Source organism: Podarcis melisellensis, assembly GCF_964234715.1.
Source record: "Podarcis melisellensis genome assembly, chromosome: 2".
NCBI lineage: Eukaryota > Metazoa > Chordata > Lepidosauria > Squamata > Lacertidae > Podarcis > Podarcis melisellensis.
The window spans coordinates 104,257,359-104,279,753 of NC_138529.1; the positions used below are offsets into that span (position 1 = coordinate 104,257,359).

General features: G+C 47.0%; 1 long non-coding RNA gene across 1 annotated transcript; it reads right to left on the reverse strand.

The window, feature by feature from the left end:
• Nucleotides 1-7,415: 7,415 nt before the first annotated feature.
• On the reverse strand, nt 7,416-10,243 carry LOC309365390. The gene is made up of 3 exons (XR_014166094.1): nt 8,485-10,243; nt 7,695-7,811; nt 7,416-7,524 (listed from the first exon to the last, which is right to left on the reverse strand). It is a non-coding gene; the product is annotated as an uncharacterized lncRNA (long non-coding RNA).
• Between the last annotated feature and the right edge of the window lie 12,152 nt (nt 10,244-22,395).

The following is a 22,395-nucleotide window of genomic DNA, read 5'->3' on the forward strand; positions in this document are numbered from 1 at the left end:
AGGTGGAGCTCAGTCTCTGCAAGGAAATAACAAGATCTTTGCAAACTCTTCCCCATTTCTCCTTTCCATAGCCTTCAGCAGGTGTAAGATATTTTCTGAGGTGGAGAAGCAAATGCCACCCACATGCCCAGTACCGTATTTTTTGCTCTATAAGACTCACTTTTTCTCTCCTAAAAAGTAAGGGGAAATGTGTGTGCGTCTTATGGAGCGAATGCAGGCTGCGCAGCTATCCCAGAAGCCAGAACAGCAAGAGGGATTGCTGCTTTCACTGCGCAGCGATCCCTCTTGCTGTTCTGGCTTCTGAGATTCAGAATAATTTTTTTCTTGTTTTCCTCCTCCAAAAACTAGGTGCGTCTTGTGGTCTGGTGCATGTTATAGAGCGAAAAATACGGTAAGTCAAAGTGCCGCGGATCCAAAGCCGGCCAAGTTATTGTCGCACCTGAAGCAGGAAAATTTCACCCTTAACTCTCTTTTCCCCCACCTCCCTGCTGTAAAATTAAATAAAAATACATTGAACTATGAACTGCATGAGCAAGAACGTTGTTGTTATTGTTGTTCTTTAGTCGTTTAGTTGTGTCCAACTCTTTGTGACCCCATGGACCAGAGCACGCCAGGCACTCCTGTCTTCTACTGCCTCCCGCAGTTTGGTCAAACTCATGCTGGTAGCTTCGAGAACACTGTCCAACCATCTCGTCCTCTGTCGTCCCCTTCTCCTTGTGCCCTCCATCTTTCCCAACATCAGGGTCTTTTCCAGGGAGTCTTCTCTTCTCATGAGGTGGCCAAAGTATTGGAGTCTCAGCTTCAGGATCTGTCCTTCCAGTGAGCACTCAGGGCTGATTTCCTTAAGAATGGATCGGTTTGATCTTCTGAGCAAGAACGTTACTTGCCCCCAAATGGAAAGAAGTCCCAGCAAAGGAAGACATGGCGAAACTTACCGGACGAATAAGAAATCACGATAACAAACTTTTTGTAAAAGAATGGAAATGGTTTATTGAATATTTACAGATAAATTGTAAACAGATTAAAACACTGGCAGGATTATTGTAATAACCTGCAGCTACGTAAGAGAGAGAGAGAGAGTATGATAAATAAATGAGTAAGTTGTGTTAATTTGGATATTCAAAATAAATTTAAGGAACCGCAAAAAGAGGGGGAAGGAAGTCGAGTTTTAAAATGTCAATATGATTGTAAAATCAGTGAAATGTATATATCTGAAAAGTATAAATAAAATTTAATAACGAAGAAACAACATGAACCGTTTGCTACCCAATGGTAGGGCCAGCACTGAACAGATAGCTGTACACACCATGCATTTAAAGCAAAAGCTCCCAAGAATGCTGGGAACTGTCGCTTACCCCTCCCAGAACTACAATTCCCAGCACTTTTAACAAAGTAAGGGCCCCAGGATTCTTCGGTGAAAGTATTTTGCTTTAAATGTATGGCGTGTACACGTCCCCAGTGTGCTGAAATAATTCAAATTGTGATCCGAGAAGATTCAGATCTCACACTCAGAAAGAAATATTTCATGTCAAACAAATAGGGCTATATCCACACACAGCCCTCAGAAGGCTGAAATGGAGGCCTGTAATTTTATGTTGGAAGAGGCTTTATACTGAGTCAGACCATGGGTCCATCTACTTCAGGGCTGTTAGCACTGACAGCTATCCAGAGTTTCAGACAATACAGTGGTACCTCAGGTTAAGTACTTAATTTGTTCCAGAGGTCCGTACTTAACCTGAAACTGCTCTTAACCTGAAGCACCACTTTAGCTAATGGGGCCTCCTGCTGCCGTTGTGCTGCCGCCGCCGCACAATTTCTGTTCTCATCCTGAAGCAAAGTTCTTAACCCGAGGTATTATTTATGGGTTAGTGGAGTCTGTAACCTGAAGCGTCTGTAACCTGAAGCGTATGTAACCCGAGGTACCACTCTAATCCTTCCCATCAAGGACTTACGCAGCACAATAGGAATCAAAAACAGCATCTCATGACCAAATCTGGCTCTCCAGAAAGACCATACCTCCTCTTTCCCCAATTGCCAACCATAAAAAGCAGAAATTTGTGGGAATGTAACTTGTTTTTTAAGCGTTAGGCTTAGGAGATAAAAGTTGAAGCCCATCTCACATCACTCCTTTCTTGAAGTGGCCCTTCAGAACAACGGCTGACTGACAAGGGCGAGCCCAATATATTTTGCTGCCTCACAACAGGACACATACAGAAGCCAACCGGGCGGGCAATTGAATCTTATTATTCCTATACCAGGACGCGGGTGGCGCTGTGGGTTAAACCACAGAGCCTAGGGCTTGCCGATCAGAAGGTCAGAGGTTCGAATCCCTGTAACAGGGTGAGCTCTCGTTGCTCAGTCCCTGCTCCTGCCAACCTAGCAGTTCGAAAGCACACCAGTGCAAGTAGATAAATAGGTACCACTCCAGCGGGAACGTAAACGGCGTTTCTGTGCGCTGCTCTGGTTTGCCAGAAGCAGCTTAGTAATGCTGGCCATATGATCTGGAAGCTGCACGCCAGCTCCCTCGGCCAGTAAAGCGAGATGAGCGCCACAACCCCAGAGTCGGCCACAACTGTTCAGGGGTCCCTTTACCTCTACCTATTCCTATACTGGCAATGGGGCAATGGCTTCCATCTTACCTAATGGCAGCAAGGTAGTTCTGAGGGGCAGATCAGGCCACATGGCGCAAACCAGGGGACTGAAGAGAAACAGGAGGCCGTTGCTGCTCCCCTCCTGCATCCACCAGCCGAGGCAATGGCCTCACTCTGTCTAGGGATAGGGCCGGCTCTGGGTAGACTGATCAGGGTAGCAGAGGGAATGGAGGTTGGGTTTCCATGTGACATGGTGATGTAAAAATTAGGTTGCAATTCTGGATAACAGGACCCTGTTGTGGAAATGAACCGAGCTGGAATAGGTTTGTTAACTAGCCCCAAGGAAAACAAGGCCAAAAATAAATAAATTATTATTTTTTAAGACATGGCCAGCTTTGGATTGTAACCACCAGGTGGTGCTAGAGCCCTGTTTTCTTCTTGCTCTGTTTTCCTGTCTCCCTTTGCCACTTTTGGAAAGCACAGCTTGGATTATTACCAGATGCAACTCTCTCCGTAGTCCCCCTTGCTACTAATAGATTTCCATGGAGCAGCAGCTGCAGGAGAGCTGACACAGCGCATACAGTGCGAGTTGGGGAATCCCTGGGCTCAGCCTCACTGGGGAAGCCACTATTTGCTCAGATTCCGTTAGCCCTCACCCGCAACAGGGAGAATGGTGACACTGGTCCGCCTTGCAAGGCTGTCGTGAGGAGCATCAATGCAATTTATAGGAAGCGCCCTGAACACTGGAAATATGCTACTTAAATGCCCAGAGGTAGTATTATTACCACCTCTGTCGCCAACCGAAAATGAAGTGTTAGCATTTAGAGAGGGCTCCCGGAGCCACCTGATTGCAATGTTGTTGTTGTTGTTTAGTCGTGTCCGATTCTTCGTGACCCCATGGACCAGAGCATGCCAGGCACTCCTGTCTTCCACTGCCTCCCACAGTTTGGTCAAACTCATGCTGGTAGCTTCGAGAACACTGTCCAACCATCTCGTCCTCTGTCGTCCCCTTCTCCTTGTGCCCTCCATCTTTCCCAGTATCAGGGTCTTTTCCAGGGAGTCTTCTCTTCTCATGAGGTGGCCAAAGTATTGGAGCCTCAGCTTCACAATCTGTCCTTCCAGTGAGCACTCAGGGCTGATTTCCTTAAGAACGGATAGGTTTGATCTTCTTGCAGTCCATGGGACTCTCAAGAGTCTCCTCCAGCACCAGAATTCAAAAGCATCAATTCTTCTACGATCAGCCTTCTTTATGGTCCAGCTCTCACTTCCATACATCACTACTGGGAAAACCATAGCTTTAACTATACGGACCTTGTTGGCAAGGTGATGTCTCTGCTTTGATTGCAATGAGACTCCTGCTATTCATAAATCTAGCTCATGGGTAGGCACACTAAGACCTCGGGGCCGGGGCCGGCCCAATCGCCTTCTAAATCCGGCCGGGGGACGGTTCGGGAATCAGTGTGTTTTTACATGAGTAGAATGTGTCCTTTTATTTAAAATGCAGCTCTGGGTTATTTGTGGGGCCTGCCTGGTGTTTTTACATGAGTAGAATGTGTCCTTTTATTTAAAATGCAGCTCTGGGTTATTTGTGGGGCATAGGAATTCATTCCTTTTCCAAAATATAGTCCGGCCCCCCACAAGGTCTGAGGGACAGTGGACTGGCCCTCTGCTGAAAAAGTTTGCTGACCCCTGCTATAGCTAGAGTTAAAGGTAAAGGGACCCCTGACCATTAGGTCCAGTCGTGGCCGACTCTGGGGTTACGGCACTCATCTCGCTTTATTGGCCGAGGGAGCCGGCGTACAGCTTCCGGGTCATGTGGCCAGCATGACTAAGCCGCTTCTGGCAAACCAGAGCAGCGCACGGAAACACTGTTTACCTTCCCACTGGAGCGGTACCTATTTATCTACTTGCAGTTTGCCTCTGAATAAGGTAAAAGGTGAAGGTAAAGGACCCCTGGATGGTTAAGTCCAGTCAAAGGCTACTATGGGGTTGTGGCACTCATCTCGCTTTTAGGCCGAGGGAGCCGGCGTTTGTCCACAGACAGCTTTCCGGGTCATGTGGCCAGCATGACTAAATCGCTTCTGGCACAACAGAACATCATGATGGAAACCAGAGCGCACGGAAACGCCATTTATGCCGCAGTGGTACCTATTTATTTACTTGCACTGGCGTGCTTTCTAACTGCTAGGTTGGCAGGAGCTGGGACAGAGCGACGGGAGCTCACTCCGTCGCGGGGATTTGAACCGCCAACCTTCTGACTGGCAAGCTCAAGAGGCTCAGTGCTTTAGACCACAGCACCACCCATTTCCCTCTGGATACCAGTTGGTGGAAACCATAGGAGGGGAGAGTGGCTGTGGTGCTCGAGTCCAGCTTGCAGGCTTTCTGCAGGCATCTGGTTGGCCACTGTGAGAATGGGATGCTGAACTAGCCCTCGACCTGATCCAGCAGTTCTTGCCTTTGTGTTCTTATGTGAAATGATGCTTCTCACCAGAGCTGTGCGCAAATGGCTTATCGAATGTATCCACTGTATATGTGGGCAAAGAAAGTGGGAGGAGCATTTCAGTGAATTGCTCCAGGGGAAGGAAGAATTATTGTTATTACTTGTCCTTTATCCTATCGTGGCCGACTCTGGGATTGTGGCGCTCATCTCGCTCTATAGGCCGAGGGAGCCGGCGTACAGCTTCCGGGTCATGTGGCCAGCATGACTAAGCCACTTCTGGCGAACCAGAGCAGCGCATGGAAACACTGTTTACCTTCCCACCGGAGCGGTACCTATTTATCTACTTGCAGTTTGACGTGCTTTCGAACTGCTAGGTTGGCAGGAGCTGGGACCCAGCAACGGGAGCTCACCCCTTCGCGGGGATTCGAACCACCGACCTTCTGATCGGCAAGTCCTAGGCTCTGTGATTTAACCCACCGCGCCACCCACGTCCCTTTTATATAAAGTTAAAGGGACCCCTGACTATTAGGTCTAGTCGTGACCGACTCTGGGGTTGCAATTTATTTATAAATTTATAAATATAAAGTATATAAATATAAATTTATATAAGTATAAATAAATAAATTTATTTATATACTTACTTGCTTACTTACTTACTTATTTATAAGGCTTCAGTTATCCCATGGCTTTAAAAAAGGGGAGGGCCACATAATCTACCTGGCCTGGGCCTCTGCCTGGCTCTGCAAGGCCTTGTGTATGGCAGTCCTGTGCCCAAAGGACAACAGAGCAATTAATTGGCACCAGCTTGGCTGCAGGAGTCTCTGGAAAGAGCCGTGATCTGAGCCAAACGGAGTGAAAGGGAGCCCGGGAAGCAGGGCAGCCGCTCCTCTTCCCACCAATGCTCCGCTTTACCTTCTCCCTTCCTGCCTGCAGCTTCCACCACCAGCTTTTGGCACAGCCGAGGTGGGCTCCCTCCTCTCCCCCCCCCCTCCAGCACCGCAGGTACCAGAAGCATCATGACGCAGCCGGATTGGCTGCAGAGCATCCTCCGAGACGCCTCTCCTGCGGCGATTGGTTAATATGCTAGGGAGGACCCGGGCTGCTGCTTTTTTTGGCATCCCTGCGCAAGGAGGATGGGAGGAAGGGCGCCGCCGCCCGCCTGGGAACCGTGCACGCGATGCGGATTCCCTGTTACAGAGCGACTTTCCCGCAAGCGAGTAGTAAAAGGCCTCCTCGCTTGCCTGGGGCCTTGCCAGAGCCAATGAGCAATGCAAGGCGCATCGATTCGTTTCCAACGGGCTAGGAGAACGCGCCGGGTTTCTGAATGAAGCGCGGAGTGAATTGCTCAAAAGGTGGCCAACGCAGCGTCTTAGGGGGGCTTGGAGGAGGTCATTTGGGCTTAAACCACCCCCCCTTCAAGGTTATTTTGTCGGATGCAGCCTCAGATGCTTCCCAAAGCATTCCCCAAACACATTCTTCCATCTCACAACAGTGCCTTCCAGGTTGTTACCCTCCTTGATTCCCTCCTTGTCTTTCCCTCGCTGATTAAATGCTTCTTGCAATTTGTCCTGAGTCTATGTAGTTGTGTAGGGTGTGGAAATGGCAAGGGGCCATCTTAATGAATTGATTTTTAAAATTTGATTCCTCCACTCCACCCCTATCCTCCGCTGTATGAGTTGCTGGAAAATAAGACACACACACACTTACACACACACAGTGGTGTAGCGTGGGTTGTCAGCACCCGGGGCAACGCAAGTAATTTGCACCCCCTAACCCGTGGATTTGCGCCCCCTAACCCTAACCCCCAGATGTTGCGCCCGGTGCGGCCGGCCCCCCCTGCACCCCCCATGCTACACCACTGCGCACACACACGCACACACACACACACACACACCAGCTATCTGAGTACAAATTGGTAGTCTTCCGCCATAGTCTTTCTTTGTGTATATGTGTGGTTGGAGAGGGGGGAGTGTTCACACACACACACAAATCAGAAACAAATTTTTGCTTTTTATTACAATTGCTTTCACTTGCTTTCCAGAACTGTAACGGTATTGGTCCATTGTACTTTAAAAAATAATAATAATAATATTCTGTACAGTGGTACCTCGGGTTAAGAACTTAATTCATTCTGGAGGTCTGTTCTTAACCTGAAACTGTTCTTAACCTGAAGCACTACTTTAGCTAATGGGGCCTCCTGCTGCTGCCGGAGCACAATTTCTGTTCTCATCCTGAAGCAAAGTTCTTAACCCGAGGTACTATTTCTGGGTTAGCAGAGTCTGTAACCTGAAGCGTCTGTAACCCGAGGTACCACTGTATACTTATTTGAGAATATAAGGAGGCCTTCTTCTGATTAGACCTGCATAGGGAATTGTGATTTCCAATAGCCTTGGTGAAAACGGAAGCAGGGCAGGCTTTAGTTCAGACATACAGGTCTACCTGTGGCACATCATGACTTGGGTTGTGATGCATCTGATGGAGGGGTCCAGGCATCTTGCACAGGCAGTGGCATAGCGTGGGGGTGCAGGGGGGCCGGCCACACCAGGCGCAACATCTGGGGGGGGTGCTCGCACTCGCAGCTCTCTGCCCCTACTAAAATCCACGGGTTAGGGGGCGCAAATTACTTGCCTTGCCCCGGGTGCTGACAACCCACGCTACGCCACTGTGCACAGGCAAGAGATCTGCCATCTGCAGATGGTTCAGTCCAGGGGATCACGACAATCCCAGGCCATATTGTACCTTTCTGCATCAGCAGCATCTTCTGCACGTTTGGCTTTGAGCTGCACAGTTGAAAGAGAACATGAGCAGGGCCCTCTCTGCACCATCAGACCACAGAGTCGATCTAGTCTGGCATCCTCTGTCCTACGCAGTGGCCAACCTGGTGTCCCCGGGAAGCCCAGAATCAGGACATGGGGAGGGACAAAAGCATAAACCATGCCCCTTAAGAAAATCTGTCTATATTTTCAAATTTTCATGGTTTTATCTGAGGTTCTACCCACTGACTTCCAAAAATCCTACTCGGCTCTCTCTTCGAGTTTCCGAGATTTCACAGTGTGTTGCTATTATACTTTCAAACACAGCTTTAAGGACTAGAAACCTTGCATTTTAAAAACCAGACAGCAGAGATCACTGCTGAGGAATTGTTACCCACCCATGAAAATGCAATACTTCGTTGGTACGGTAAATAAATCATCAGTCCAGGACACAACTACCATTGCAAGTGATGTACAAAATTCCATTAAAAACATAAAGATTGGGGGGGGGCACTAATTAAAACTGCATCCCACCACCTTAAAACTGAGTAGTAGCAATTAACTTTGCTGCAGCGATTAATAAAACGCTGATTGAACTAAAAATAAAGTTTGATTTGCGTGGGAAGGAGTAAAATACACTTTGATTCCCTGCAAAAGTATGTAGCCTCCAGACTTTCCTCCAGTGCTTTGTCCTACGCACCTCTCAGTCAGGAATAAACGTGTTAGCCCCATCATGTTCTATTTTCGTGCATCTTAAGACACCTTTGGCATCGCCTTGGAATATTCTGTTTGAAGCAAGTGAGAGATACCTGCAACTGCTAAGTTCAGCAAACAGTTAAGGAAAATTCACCCGTGAATATTACTGAGAGTGGATTCGCAGAGCTGTTTAGGTTCCCCCCATCACCACCACATATCCCAGGTGACTCTTTTTGAGGCATTCATGTGCATCCCAGTAGCCAACATATTTTGCTTGCAATTTGAACAGGCGCTCGTTAGATCCGAATGCTTGCTGGGGCCAAAATAGTGTTGGATTATTGTAGCTCGTGAACTCTTAATGTTGAACGATGCGCAAAACCTCATTCTGTAGGAGAGTGTTTCAAGCATTAAGCAGCTACTAATACTTACAAAGGGATTTTGAATGTGTCAAGTCAATTAAATAACGTTTAAAATGCTAGTTTGGGCAAATGTACTGTGACTGTATTGATTGCTAGCATTGCTTGTCCTGTGTTTTTTTGGTTAGCCGTGTTTTGAAGGAAAATTTATTATTATGGAATGTGAGTGTGGTAGGTTTGCAGGCTCACACCATGGGCGTAGCCGGTGGGGCAGCTGCCCCCCAATTAAGTAAATCAGTAAAACTATTTAATGAAGCCTGCCCCTCTAACACAGGGCTGGATTTAGGTTTGATGAGGCCCTAAGCTACTGAAGGTAATGAGGCCCTATATATGTCCAGCTGTCCTTTGTCAACAACAAATTGTCGCTCTTTTTTGTGTTGAATATATGCTATATGGTAATTTATGGACCTAATAGGTCCTATTACTTACACCATAGGAGCCTACACAACACGAAATACTGTTGCTGTATGTAGGTTTTATTTTATTTGTTTTTTATCTTATATTTTGGAAAGGTTTTTTCCCCTTGAATTTTTTTTGGGGCCCCCAAGAGAGTGGGGCCCTAAGCTATAGTTTGTTTAGCTTATACATAAATCCAGCACTGCTCTAACATAAATCCTGGCTACGCCCATGCCTCATACCCAACAGAAGTGTTCCTGGTCAGGATTCAAGCTGCCTCATCTTACCCTCCTCTAGGAAGCTGTTAGGTTGCAAGGCATTCAAACACACCAATTCGCTCTCCCACACCCTGGTTTTCCAAATGACACTCAACCTTCTGAAGCAACTGAACATGCTCAGGCGTCATTAGGGATTTCTCTGTTTGGGTTGCCTTCAAAACAATAGCATTGACATTTCCATCTGTGCTCATCCAAACATGCCTTCCTCTTGTTTCTCAGTGGCTCAGTTTTGGGCTCCAATTCTATCGGCGTTCAACCACCTGAGTTTGCTATTAGAGGAAACGAGTGGGGCCAGAAAGAAAATGCTAGAGATAGTTTCATATGGTTTCAGCCAACTAGCTAGCTATGGCTAGCTATAGAGATATTCCATCTCTGGCCCTTATTCTGTTCTCGTTGGTCTGTTGGGATTTAGTCAGTGGAGGCTGGTCTAACAGGGTATATGGGTCACAGCTCCACCAACCTCAGCCAAACCCTTGACTTTTTACTTACAACCAGTCCAGGAGGTGGCACTGCCTGAAATAATCTTCCTCTTTAGCTTCAGTGTTGTCCTTATAGAACTCAGCAGGGAGAAGGATGGGGGCAAATTTAGAATCAATTGGCTCTGTCTGTCATTGCTGTAGCGCCACCTACTGTTTGTCTCCCTACTTATCACACTACCAGTTAAAGCCCTAAACGGCCTCAGCCCTGTATACCTGAAGGAGCGTCTCCACCCCCATCGTTCTGCCCAGACGCTGAGGTCCAGCTCCGAGGGCCTTCTGGCAGTTCCCTCATTGCGATAAGTGAGGTCACAGGGAACCAGGCAGAGGGCCTTCTCGGTGGTGGCACCCACCCTGTGGAATGCCTCCCATCAGATGTCAAGGAGATAAGTAACTATCTGACTTTCAGAAGACATCTGAAGGCAGCCCTGTTTAGGGAAGTTTTTAATGTTTGATGCTTTGTCGTGTTTTTAATATTCTGTTGGGAGCTGCCCAGAGTGGCTGGGGAAACCACTGGTCAACAAAGTAAATAATATATGATGATAATGATGTTTTAAAAAGTGTACTAAAAACCTTGTAGATACTCCAAGGATGCCAATTTCTCTCTCTCTCTCTCTCTCTCTCTCTCTCTCTCTCTCTCTCGTTTCTCACTTGGCCCCATTTTGGTTGCAAAACTGTCAGCCCTCACCACCTGAGTTCTCTGTTAGAGAGAATGAATGATGATGCATTTATATCTGATGCAAGCCTACTTGGAGTGCACTAATTGCAGGAAGTGGATACATAAATAAATCTGACTTGACTAATTGCCTGACTCTCATGAAGATGAATACATGCAGTGATACTGAATCAGACCATTTGTCCATTTACTGTTGTCTATTCTGACAGGCAGTGACTGTCTAGAATCTCTGCCAGATATTTTTCGTACCACCTGATACCTGGGATTTTTCAGCTTGAGATGCCAAAGGCCTTTCAACTAGGCCTATCACCTGATATATATATATATACTAAAGCTGAACAATGGTTTATTTTTTTCTTAATGAACTTATTAAATGTGTACAGATTTGTATATTGATACAAATAATACAAATGAAGCATCATGCTTTCCCCTTTATTTTTAGATGATGTGTACATGTGCTGCAGGGACGTGGGTGGCGCTGTGGGTTAAACCACAGAGCCTAGGACTTGCCGATCAGAAGGTCGGTGGTTCGAATCCCCGCAACGGAGTGAGCTCCCGTTGCTCGGTCCCTGCTCCTGCCCTCTTAGCAGTTCAAAAGCACGTCAAAGTGCAAGTAGATAAATAGGCACCGCTCCGGCGGGAAGGTAAACGGCGTTTCTGTGCACTGCTCTGGTTCGCCAGAAGCGGCTTAGTCATGCTGGCCACATGATCAAATTTGCAGATGACACCAAACTGGGAGGGGTGGCTAACACCCCAGAGGACAGGATCACACTTCAAAACGACTTTGACAGATTAGAGAACTGGGCCAAAACAAACAAGATGAATTTTAACAGGGAGAAATGTAAAGTATTGCACTTGGGCAAAAAAAAATGAGAGGCACAAATACAAGATGGGTGACACCTGGCTTGAGAGCAGTACATGTGAAAAGGATCTAGGAGTCTTGGTTGACCACAAACCTGACATGAGCCAACTGTGTGATGCGGCAGCTAAAAAAGCCAATGCAATTCTGGGCTGCATCAATAGGAGTATAGCATCTAGATCAAGGGAACTAATAGTGCCACTGTATTCTGCTCTGGTCAGACCTCACCTGGAGTGCTGTGTCCAGTTCTGGGCACCACAGTTCAAGAAGGACACTGACAAACTGGAACGTGTCCAGAGGAGGGCAACAAAAATGGTCAAAGGCCTGGAAACGATGCCTTATGAGGAACGGCTAAGGGAGCTGGGCATGTTTAGCCTGGAGAAGAGGAGGTTAAGGGGTGATATGATAGCCATGTTCAAATATATAAAAGGATGTCACATAGAGGAGGGAGAAAGGTTGTTTTCTGCTGCTCCAGAGAAGCGGACACGGAGCAATGGATCCAAACTACAAGAAAGAAGATTCCACCTAAACATTAGGAAGAACTTCCTGACAGTAAGAGCTGTTCGACAGTGGAATTTGCTGCCAAGGAGTGTGGTGGAGTCTCCTTCTTTGGAGGTCTTTAAGCAGAGGCTTGACAACCATATGTGCTCTGATGGTGTTTCCTGCTTGGCAGGGGGTTGGACTAGATGGCCCTTGTGGTCTCTTCCAACTCTATGATTCTGTGACCCGGAAGCTGTATGCCGGCTCCCTCGGCCAATAAAGTGAGATGAGCGCCGCAACCCCAGAGTCGGCCACGACTGGACCTAATGGTCAGGGGTCCTTTTACCTTTACCTTACATGTGCTGCAGCTGGTAGCATCTTAAGTAAGGCCTTCTTTTCTTTGTGAGAAAAAAGGGAGAATACCTCTTTAAAATGGTGCTTGCTATCTGCAGCTTGTATAAGCACTTGTAGGAAAGATAATGCATGGTTGGTTGGTTGGTTTGAACCAACCACTGTTTGATTATAGATTCAAAGCATTTTATAATCTAGCAGATCAAACATTGCAATCCTACTTTTGAAATGGATGAATTGATGTTAATGAATTTTAAAACAAGTATTCCCCCCCCCCAAAAAAAATTCATTAAGAAGTTACAATACAGCTTTGTTCACAGACATTATATCACAGAATGATCACTCCAAAGAAATCTGCTATTACCCAAGCCTCAGGGCTGGTGCCTTTCCGAGATACTGAAAGAACTGTACCATGACAGTAAGAAAGAGCAACTACAGTGGCACCTCGGGTTACATACGCTTCAGGTTACAGACGCTTCAGGTTACAGACTCCGCTAACCCAGAAATAGTACCTCAGGATGAGAACATATAACACCGGTCTTGAAAGACCTACATTGGCTCCCAGTATGTTTCTGAGCACAGTTCAAAGTGTTGGTGCTGACCTTTAAAGCCCTAAATGGCCTCGGTCCAGTATATCTGAAGGAGTGTCTCCACCCCCACCGTTCTACCCGGACACTGAGGTCCAGCCTTCTGGCGGTTCCCTCACTGCAAGAAGCCAAGTTACAGGGAACCAGGCAGAGGGCCTTCTCGATAGTGGCGCCCTCCCTGTGGAATGCCCTCCCACCAGATGTCAAAGAGAACAAAAACTACCAGACTTTTAGAAGACATCTGAAGGCAGCCCTGTTTAGGGAAGCTTTTAATGTTTGATGTATCACAGTATTTTAATATTCTTTTGGAAGCCGCCTAGAGTGGCTGGGGAAGCCCAGCCAGATGGGCGGGGTATAAATAATAAATTATTATTATTATTATTATTAACAGAAATCATGCTCTGGCGGCGCAGCGGCAGCAGGAGGCCCCATTAGCTAAAGTGGTGCTTCAGGTTAAGAACATTTTCAGGTTAAGAACAGACCTCCGGAACGAATTAAGTACTTAACCCGAGGTACCACTGTACTGGTATTTGCTGTTAAAAGAAAAGGCCACCGTTACATCAGGACCAGCGGAGTCTGAAAAATAAACAAATATGCTCTTCAGTCATAATCACACTGATTAAAATTGGTGCCTACTAATTAATGGACAAAAAAAATTGGTTGATGGGATCTTTACTGGCATCCCACCAGCTTTTGAAGATGCACCTGTTAGCGCAAGCATTCCCTTGATCTCTCAGCCCAAGTCTCCCGTTTTAATTACCGTGTTGTTTTAATGGGATGGTTTCATTGCATATTCTAATTATGGATGTTTCTATTTTACTGCTTGTGTAGTTAATTGGTTTTCACACTTACAAACTGCTGGGGAGCCTATTTGAGCATTAAGTGGTATATAAATTACTGTAATAATAATAAAAAACCAGTGAAAGCTGTTGACCCTAATATGCTCCTAAGTGGTGATTTCACTACCCCACCCCGACCCCCACCATCAGTTCTATGAGGGTCTGAGCACTTACAATATACACTGCACTTACTTTGTTGTTGCTTAGTCGTGTCCGACTCTTCGTGACCCCATGGACCAGAGCACGCCAGGCACTCCTGTCTCCCACTGCCTCCTGCAGTTTGGCCAAACTCATGTTGGTAGCTTCGAGAACACTGTCCAACCATCTCGTCCTCTGTCGTCTCCTTCTCCTTGTGCCCTCCCTCTTTCCCAACATCAGGGTCTTTTTCCAGGGAGTCTTCTCTTCTCATGAGGTGGCCAAAGTATTGGAGCCTCAGCTTTACGATCTGTCCTCCCAGTGAGCACTCAGGGCTGATTTCCTTCAGAATGGCTGATCTCCTTAAGAATGGACTTACTTTGTACTGGCATGCTAATCTATTCTAGGGCGGCCTGTCCTGTTTTGCCATCTGAGGCAAAAAGAGAAATTGCACCCTCCCCTTAGCAACGCCGCCCTTACTGGGGTCGCACAGCTGCAGTGGTGGGGTGGCTTCTAGTGAGATCTCATGAAACTCTCGCAAGATCTTGTTGGAAGCCGCTGTTGCCATCATGTGACCCCACCAGCAGATGCTTCAGCCCACCTAATGGGTGGGTCAGCACTTGGGAGGCGAATGTAGCATGGTAGTAACACCTAGATCAATCTGAAGAGGAGCAAAATTTCCCGTTTCAAAAAATGTGGGCGCTCCGAAATCCATAGATCAAATTTCAGGGCTGTTTATTCTGTGAGAGCCTGAAACTTCCTGGGATAGCTCAGTCAGTAGAACATGAGACTGTTAATTTCAGGGTTGTGAATTTAAGCCCTGTGTTGGGCAAAAGATTCCTAGATGACCCTCATTATCCCTTCCAACTCTACAATTCTGTGATTCTATGATTGATCAGTTACATTTCCACTACTGAACCTGGGGTACACAGGAGTCCTGGCAGCGGGTGATGTTGTGGTCTAAGCCACTGAGCCCCTTGGGCTTGCCGATCAGAAGGTCGGCGGTTCGAATCCCTGCGAAGGGGGGAGGTCCCGTTGCTCTGTACCAGCTCCTGCCAACTTAGCAGTTCAAAAGCACACCAGTGCAAGTAGATAAATAGGTACCGCTGTGGCAGGAAGGTAAACAGCGTTTCCATGCACTCTGGTTTCCGTCATGGTGTCCAGCTGCACCAGAAGCGGTTTAGTCCTGCTGGCCACATGACCTGGAAACCTGTCTGTGGACAAACACTGGCTCTCTCGGCCTGAAAGCGAGATGAGCGCCAGCCACAACCCCAGAGTCGCCTTTGACTGAACTTAACTGTTCACGGGTCCTTTACCTTTTACAGTTATCATTTTACACAGGGGTCCTAGAAGTTCTACCACCCAGGCAGAGACAAAAATCCAGACCTGTATGCCTCATGTGCCTTCAGACAACAGCACAGGAGAACCAGGATTATTCTTGTCCCCCAATGCAGTGAGTATGCTTTGTGGCACTAGGCAGGCAGCTCCCTTCTGAGCAAACATCTGTGCACATCTGGGATGATAAAAATGAGCTGGGAGGGTCTGAGCATTTCAATAGCTGGGGTTATTACCCAACACTCCAGGGTGGAGGAGTGCCTGATGGATTTAAATCAGTAGTCATTCAGCTCCAGCTAAAAAACGAAAGGAAAAAGTAAAATCAACCTGGATGCCGATTCCCTAGCTATTCCTTACCTTTTCCTGGGGAATCTGTGGCCATTCAGGAGCCATTGAACTACCACTTCCATCTACCTTGACCATTGGCTGGTGTTATGTACTGAGTTGAATAGGATCCAAAAGGCAGCAGTCTGATTGGTCCTAGAACAATGCAGCAGTACGATTGGTCCACAGGAGCCACCCAATCAAGCTCCAGGTGGAAGTGACTGGCCCACGGAATTAGCCAATCACATGCGACCCATTGTGTAAATAATGTATATAAAGCAGATATTTTGGGGGAACTTTCATTCCTCACTACTATGAGCTGAATAAAGAGCATGAAATCCACACTTGACTCTGAGTATATTTCAGCCGGCCTGGCTGGGTTGATGGGAGATGGTGTGAACAACATCTTGAGGGCTACGGGGTATATCCATTGCTAATTTTAGGGAGAACAGGATTTGTGATCAGGCATACACAAGCTTCAGGTACACCTGGCCTCTATCCTGTTTCTGGAACCATGCCAGTTTTGGTTTTCAGAGCACTGAAATCACACCTGGGACTTATCTCTGTTTACAGACTGATAGGGGTTGCGCTCACCTTGTTGATCCTTTCAGAAGTTATCTGTGGTTTCCAAAGCCCTTGATCAAGAACTCCCACCTGCATATCTGCGTAAAGACATACTTTTTAAAATTGATTTTCATTTTAGAAGATTACAAGAGGAGCTAAATAAACAAACCAGGGACAATCAGACAATAATAACACTGTAATTACAGGGTCATGCGATTATGAAGGGGAGAAGGGGAGAGAATGTTTGTGTGTGTGTGTACAGTTTCTGGCAAAGCATGCTGATCGCCTAACCTTATGCAAAAGCTCTACTTAGGACACCCAAATACCGATGCAGGACACCCAAATATCTGGTTGCCTGTCCTAGGGAACTGTGAAGGACCGATTGTTAAACCACTCTGGGAATTGTAGCTCTGGGAAGGGAATAAGCATCTCCTAACAACCCTCAGCACCCTCAACAAACTACAGCTTCCAGACAGTGTTGGGAACTCCCATTGTTCCAGGCACATTTGGGAATTTCATTTAGCGCGGGCTGTTTCTGAGCTCTGGGTGCAGTGCTGCGCCTAAGATTTCAGATTAAAACTGCAGAGGGGAAGGAAAGGAGGACCTTTTTCTGCCTCCCTGCTTCTAGCTACTCTCTGAAGATTGGAGAAGAGACCCTCTTAAGAATACAGTGGTACTTTGGGTTACATACACTTCAGGTTACAGACGCTTCAGGTTACAGACTCCGCTAACCCAGAAATAGTACCTCGGGTTAAGAACTTTGCTTCAGGATGAGAACAGAAATTGTGCTCCGGCGGCACGGCGGCAGCAGGAGGCCCCATTAGCTAAAGTGGTGCTTCAGGTTAAGAACAGTTTCAGGTTTAGAACGGACCTCCAGAACAAATTAAGTACTTAACCCGAGGTACCACTGTACTGGGGGCGGGCAGTCAGGGGAAGGAATAGACCATGTGAAAAATGAACATAGTATCTTAGCTGCTGTTTATTCACTTTCAGCTTTGTATTCTTATAAAAACACCCCTAGACATTCTGTTGCCGTGCCTATAACCTAGGTTTAAGGTGCCATTTAGCTCCTAGCTGTCATAGCTCAGTTTCTGACACTGCTCCCAGAATTCTCTGGGGGGAGCCATGACAGTTTCAAGCAGTATCATGGCGCTTTAAATGTATGGTGCGAATGTGGGCTTAGCCTAACCCTACCTCACAGGGTGGTTGTGAAGGTAAAATGGTGCAGGAGAATGCTTTAAACCAGCGATGGCCAAACTTGGCCCTCCAGCTGTTTTGGGACTACAATTCCCATCATCCCTGACCACTGGTCCTGTTAGCTAGGGATGATGGGAGTTGTAGTCCCAAAACAGCTGGAGGGCCAAGTTTGGCCATCACTGCTTTAAACCACCCGAGTTCCTTCGAGGGAGGATGGGAGAGGGAGGAAATGTAATAAAGATCTGTTAACCACCCACCTCTAGCTTTGTCGGACTGATCTCCCTCCTTCTGCCTTTTACCCACCACTCCTCTTCCCTTGTATACCTTGTCATTTATTCTGTAAGCCTGAGGGCAGCGCCTGTGTCTCATTTTCAATTACAGGCAGTGTCTGCCGCAAGCACTGCATCCTGAATTTTAATTGCTGTCAGCTACTTTGGGAGGCATTCTGATTTCCTCTAGAAAGCAGGATGGAAAACATTAATAGCTCAATAAATGAAATAGCCTTTCGTTTCTTTCCTATGTACACACTTTCCTATGGGGAGACCGCCTCTCCCCATATGAACTGCCCCAGACCCTGCGATCGTCATCCTTCACGTGCCTCTTCCATGGGAGTCCAGGAGGGCAGCAGCACGAGAACAGGCCTTTACTGTGGTGGCTCACTGCTTGTGGAACGCTCTCCCCAGGGAGGCTCACCAGACACCTTCATTATCTATCTTTAGGCACCAGGTAAAAGCATTTCTTTGTGACCAGGCCTTTGGCTGATTAACATTCTATGGCCTTGTAAATGTCTTTGGTGGGCTGTTCCCAGTTTGCTTTTGCCTTATTGTACATTTTGTGTTCTCAGTTTGTATTTTTATGTTGTGAACTGCCCTGTGGTCTTCAAACGAAGGGCGGTATGTTGTTGTTTAGTCGTCTTGGTCGGGTTCGACTCTCCGTGAATCAGCGCACGCCTTGGAAACTCTCACTTTCTTCTCAAAGATTCTCCTTTTTTTATGTCCATGGAGTTTTCTTGGCAAAATACTGGAGTGGTTTGCCAGATCTTTCTCCAGGTGGATCACATTTAGTCTAAACTCTCAGCTATGACCTGTCCATTTTGGGTGGCCCTGCACAGCATAGCTCATAGCTTCTCTGAGTTATTCAAGCCCCTTCGCCACGACAAGGCAGTGATCCATGAAGGGGAATGACGGTATACAAATTTAATAAATAATAATCCTGACCCATCTTACCTTTTTCATTCGGAATAGAAGATGGAAATGGCTAAACAGCAGAATGTATCATTTGATGTAATAAAGCAGAAATGGAAGCTGAGGGAAGTCAATGGGGGGTAGGGGGGTGGAATGAAAAACTAATGTTTAGTACAGTGGTACCTCGGGTTAAGTACTTAATTCGTTCCGGAGGTCCGTACTTAACCTGAAGCTGTTCTTAACCTGAAGCACCACTTTAGCTAATGGGGCCTCCCACTGCCGCCGGAGCACGATTTCTGTTCTCACCCTGAAGCAAAGTTCTTAATCTGAAGCACTATTTCTGGGTTAGCAGAGTCTGTAACCTGAAGTGTATGATATTTGTTTTGAAAATGAAAAATCAATAAAATCTCTAACAAACAAAAAAGGAGGAGGAAATGGCTAATTTAAAATTGGTCTCCCTCCTCCACTCCTCCTCGCCCCCCCCAAGGATATATTTTAGGGCTCAAGAACATGAACTGCTTTTGTGGAGTCTGGCCCAGGGTCTGCTGACAATGCAACCTGTGCGTGTTCACTTTGCAGAAATCATCAAAGTTATGTGCACTGAAGCTTAGAGCAGGGACGGCAGCTCACTGGAGGAATGCTTCCTTGGCATACAGAAGTTCAATCCCCAGTATCTCTCAATTAAAAAGAGCCACTAGCATGAATGCAAAATGACTCCGGAAAGCTACAGCAGACCTCCTTCAGTTTTGTCAGATATGGGTCCCACCTTTAACCCAATCATGCATTTGAGGACTCACTTATTTTTCTTTTCGTAAAACAAGGTATCTGCGTGTTGCTGTCTATTTATTTTATTTATACCCCGCCCTCCATCCCCAAAAAGAGCCCAGGGCAGCAAACACACAAGCAATACAACAACTGGAGGTTTTTAAGAAGAGGTCAGATGGCCATCTGACATGGTCATGATTCCTGCATTGCAGGGCACTGGACTAGATCAGCGTTTCCCAAACTTGTGTCTCCAGCTGTTTTTGGACTACAACTCCCATCATCCCTAGCCAGCAGGACCAGCTGTCAGGGATGATGGGAATTGTAGTCCAAAAGCAAGTCCCAAGTTTGGGAAACACTGGACTAGATGACCCCGGGGGTTCCTTCCAACTCTGCGATTCTTTGATTCTGTGAATTAAAGCACCTAAAAATTATTCCAGTAGAGAGAAACAGACTTAAATACAGCCCCAACCCAGCAGTTGGGGCCAATGGAATAGACCAAGGGTCAGCAAACTTTTTCAACAGACCATGTGGGGGGCTGGACTATATTTTTTGGGGGGAAATATGAACGAATTCCTATGCCCCACAAATAACCCAGAAATGCATTTTAAATAAAAGTACACATTCTACTCATGTAAAAACACACTGATTCCCGGACCATCCGTAGGCCGGATTTAGAAGACGATTGGGTCGTATCCGGTCCCTGGGCCTTTGTTTGCCTACCCATGGAGTAGACTATACTGGGCTAAATGGACCAATGGTCTTGCCTAATACAGTGGTACCTCGGGTTACATACGCTTCAGGTTATGGACTCCGCTAACCCAGAAATAGTACCTTGGGTTAAGAACTTTGCTTCATGGTGAGATCAGAAATCGTGCTCTGGCAGTAGGAGGCCCCATTAGCTAAAGTGATACCTCAGATTAAGTTTAAGAACGGACCTCCAGAACAAATTAAGTTCTTAACCCGAGGTACCACTGTACAAGGCAACTAGCTTCCTATGTGATTTACTTCCAGGTGTCTGTCCGCAGCATTCCAACCTCAAGTCCATCACCCAATTCCTGACCCTGGCTAGACAAAATACATGATGGAGAAAACCACCCCATTGTTTATTCCCAGCATCTGCTCCCTAGCCAGGAAAATAGCCCTCTGATATTGGAATCCTGCCCCGAAGCCCCAGAAATTAGAACTGAGTTGGGTCCATTGAGTTTGGCTTGAACTTGGTGAAGACGTCCATTCTTCCAATCGTTATTGCCACTTCAACACATGGAAATGGCTGTGACTTGAAAACACCACCACCACCACAACAACACCATGGGCTCATGGTCAGGGCAACCCACAACAAGTGTGCTGAAATGCTTAAAAAAAAATATTGGTGGTGGTGGGCCATGGGGACTACTCAGTGTGTAGTCTATGTGTTTGTTGAAAATTCTTCATAAAAATTAAACAAACGACAAGTTCTTTCAGGCTTCCTTTGCAGAGAGGAGGCGGTTGGAGTTAAGAGAAAGAGAGAGAATCAAAAGGAGGAGGATTCCTGAAATAACTCCTTGGTTTCCATTCTTAGCAAGATCTACCAAACATAGGAAGCTGCCGTATACAGAGCTCAGTTGTTGTCTACACTGACTGGCAGTGGCTATCGAGGGTTTTGGACAGGATTCTCTCCCAGCCCTGCCTAGAGATGCCAGGGACTGAATACACACTTGTGCTACAAACTTTCATAAGAACATAGAGTATGCTGGATCAGGCCAAAGACTCATCTAAGTCCATCATCCTGTTCCCACAGTGGCCAAACAGCTGCCCGTGGCCCCCCTAAAAAAGGGTCGACAACTTTGACCTGAACCCCCAAAAAACTGATCACCGTCACTTTTTCATTCTGAGTAGATCATTGTCTCTTGGGAGTTGAACGTCCCTGCTTTAGAGTAATGAGATAGCTCAGTCAGTAGAGCATGAGACTCTTAAATCTCCGGGTTGTCGTGCGGGGGGTGGGGTGGTTTGGATCAAGTTGACCCTCGTGGTCCCTTCCAAACCTGCAATTATATGATTCTAATGATTCACAGCCTGGGTGGCACTGTGATCTAAACCTGATCCAAGCCGATCAGAAGGTCGGCGGTTCGAATCTCCACTTCGAAAGCACGTCAAAGTGCAAATAGATAAATAGCTACCACTCCAGCGGGAAGGTAAACGGCGTTTCTGTGTGCTGCTCTGGTTCGCCAGAAGCAGCTTAGTCATGCTGGCCACATGACCCGGAAAAACTGTCTGCGGACAAACGCCGGCTCCCTCAGCCAGTAAAGCGAGATGAGCGCTGCAACCCCAGAGTCGGTCACAACTGGACCTAACGGGCTAGATCAACAACATAAAGGCATGGACTAGGGCGGTCTGGCATGCAGCCCTTGAAGCATTTTGGTGGCCCTCAGCAACATTAAACACACACACACACACACACAGTTCGGCCATCAGGCTGGCTTCCCAAAGCCATGTAAGCGAATTGCTGGGCTTTGGGGAGGAAGAGTGACGGGTCTGGCAGAGTCCTACTTTCTCCTTCCCAAAGCCTAGTTGTTGCTTTCTCAGCTTTGGGAAGGAGATGGGATGACTCTATGACCCTGCCAGAGCCTCACACCTCCTTCCCAAAGCCCTGCCTCGCATAGCAGGCTTTGGGAAAGCAACATGAGGGCTGCGGGGGCACCAGATTTTGGCCTCACTCCCCACCCACCTGCATGACAAGGTAGTGTGCAGCCTGCAAGTTCTGTGTCAAAGTACATTTGTGGCCCACTTGGCATGAAAAGTTGGACCTGCCCTGGCCTAGACTGAAGATCAGCTGATTTCCCCCCACTTAGGTTTATTGTTGTAGACTTGACCCCAGGCCTCTGCATTTTGTACAGTGGTACCACTGGTTATGTACTTAATTCGTTCCAGAGGTCTCTTCTTAACCTGAAACTGTTCTTAAAGTGAAGCACCACTTTAGCTAATGGGATCTCGTGCTGCTGCCACACGGCAGTGGCATGATTTCTGTTCTCATCCTGAAGCAGAGTTCTTAACCCGAGGTACTATTTCTGGGTTAG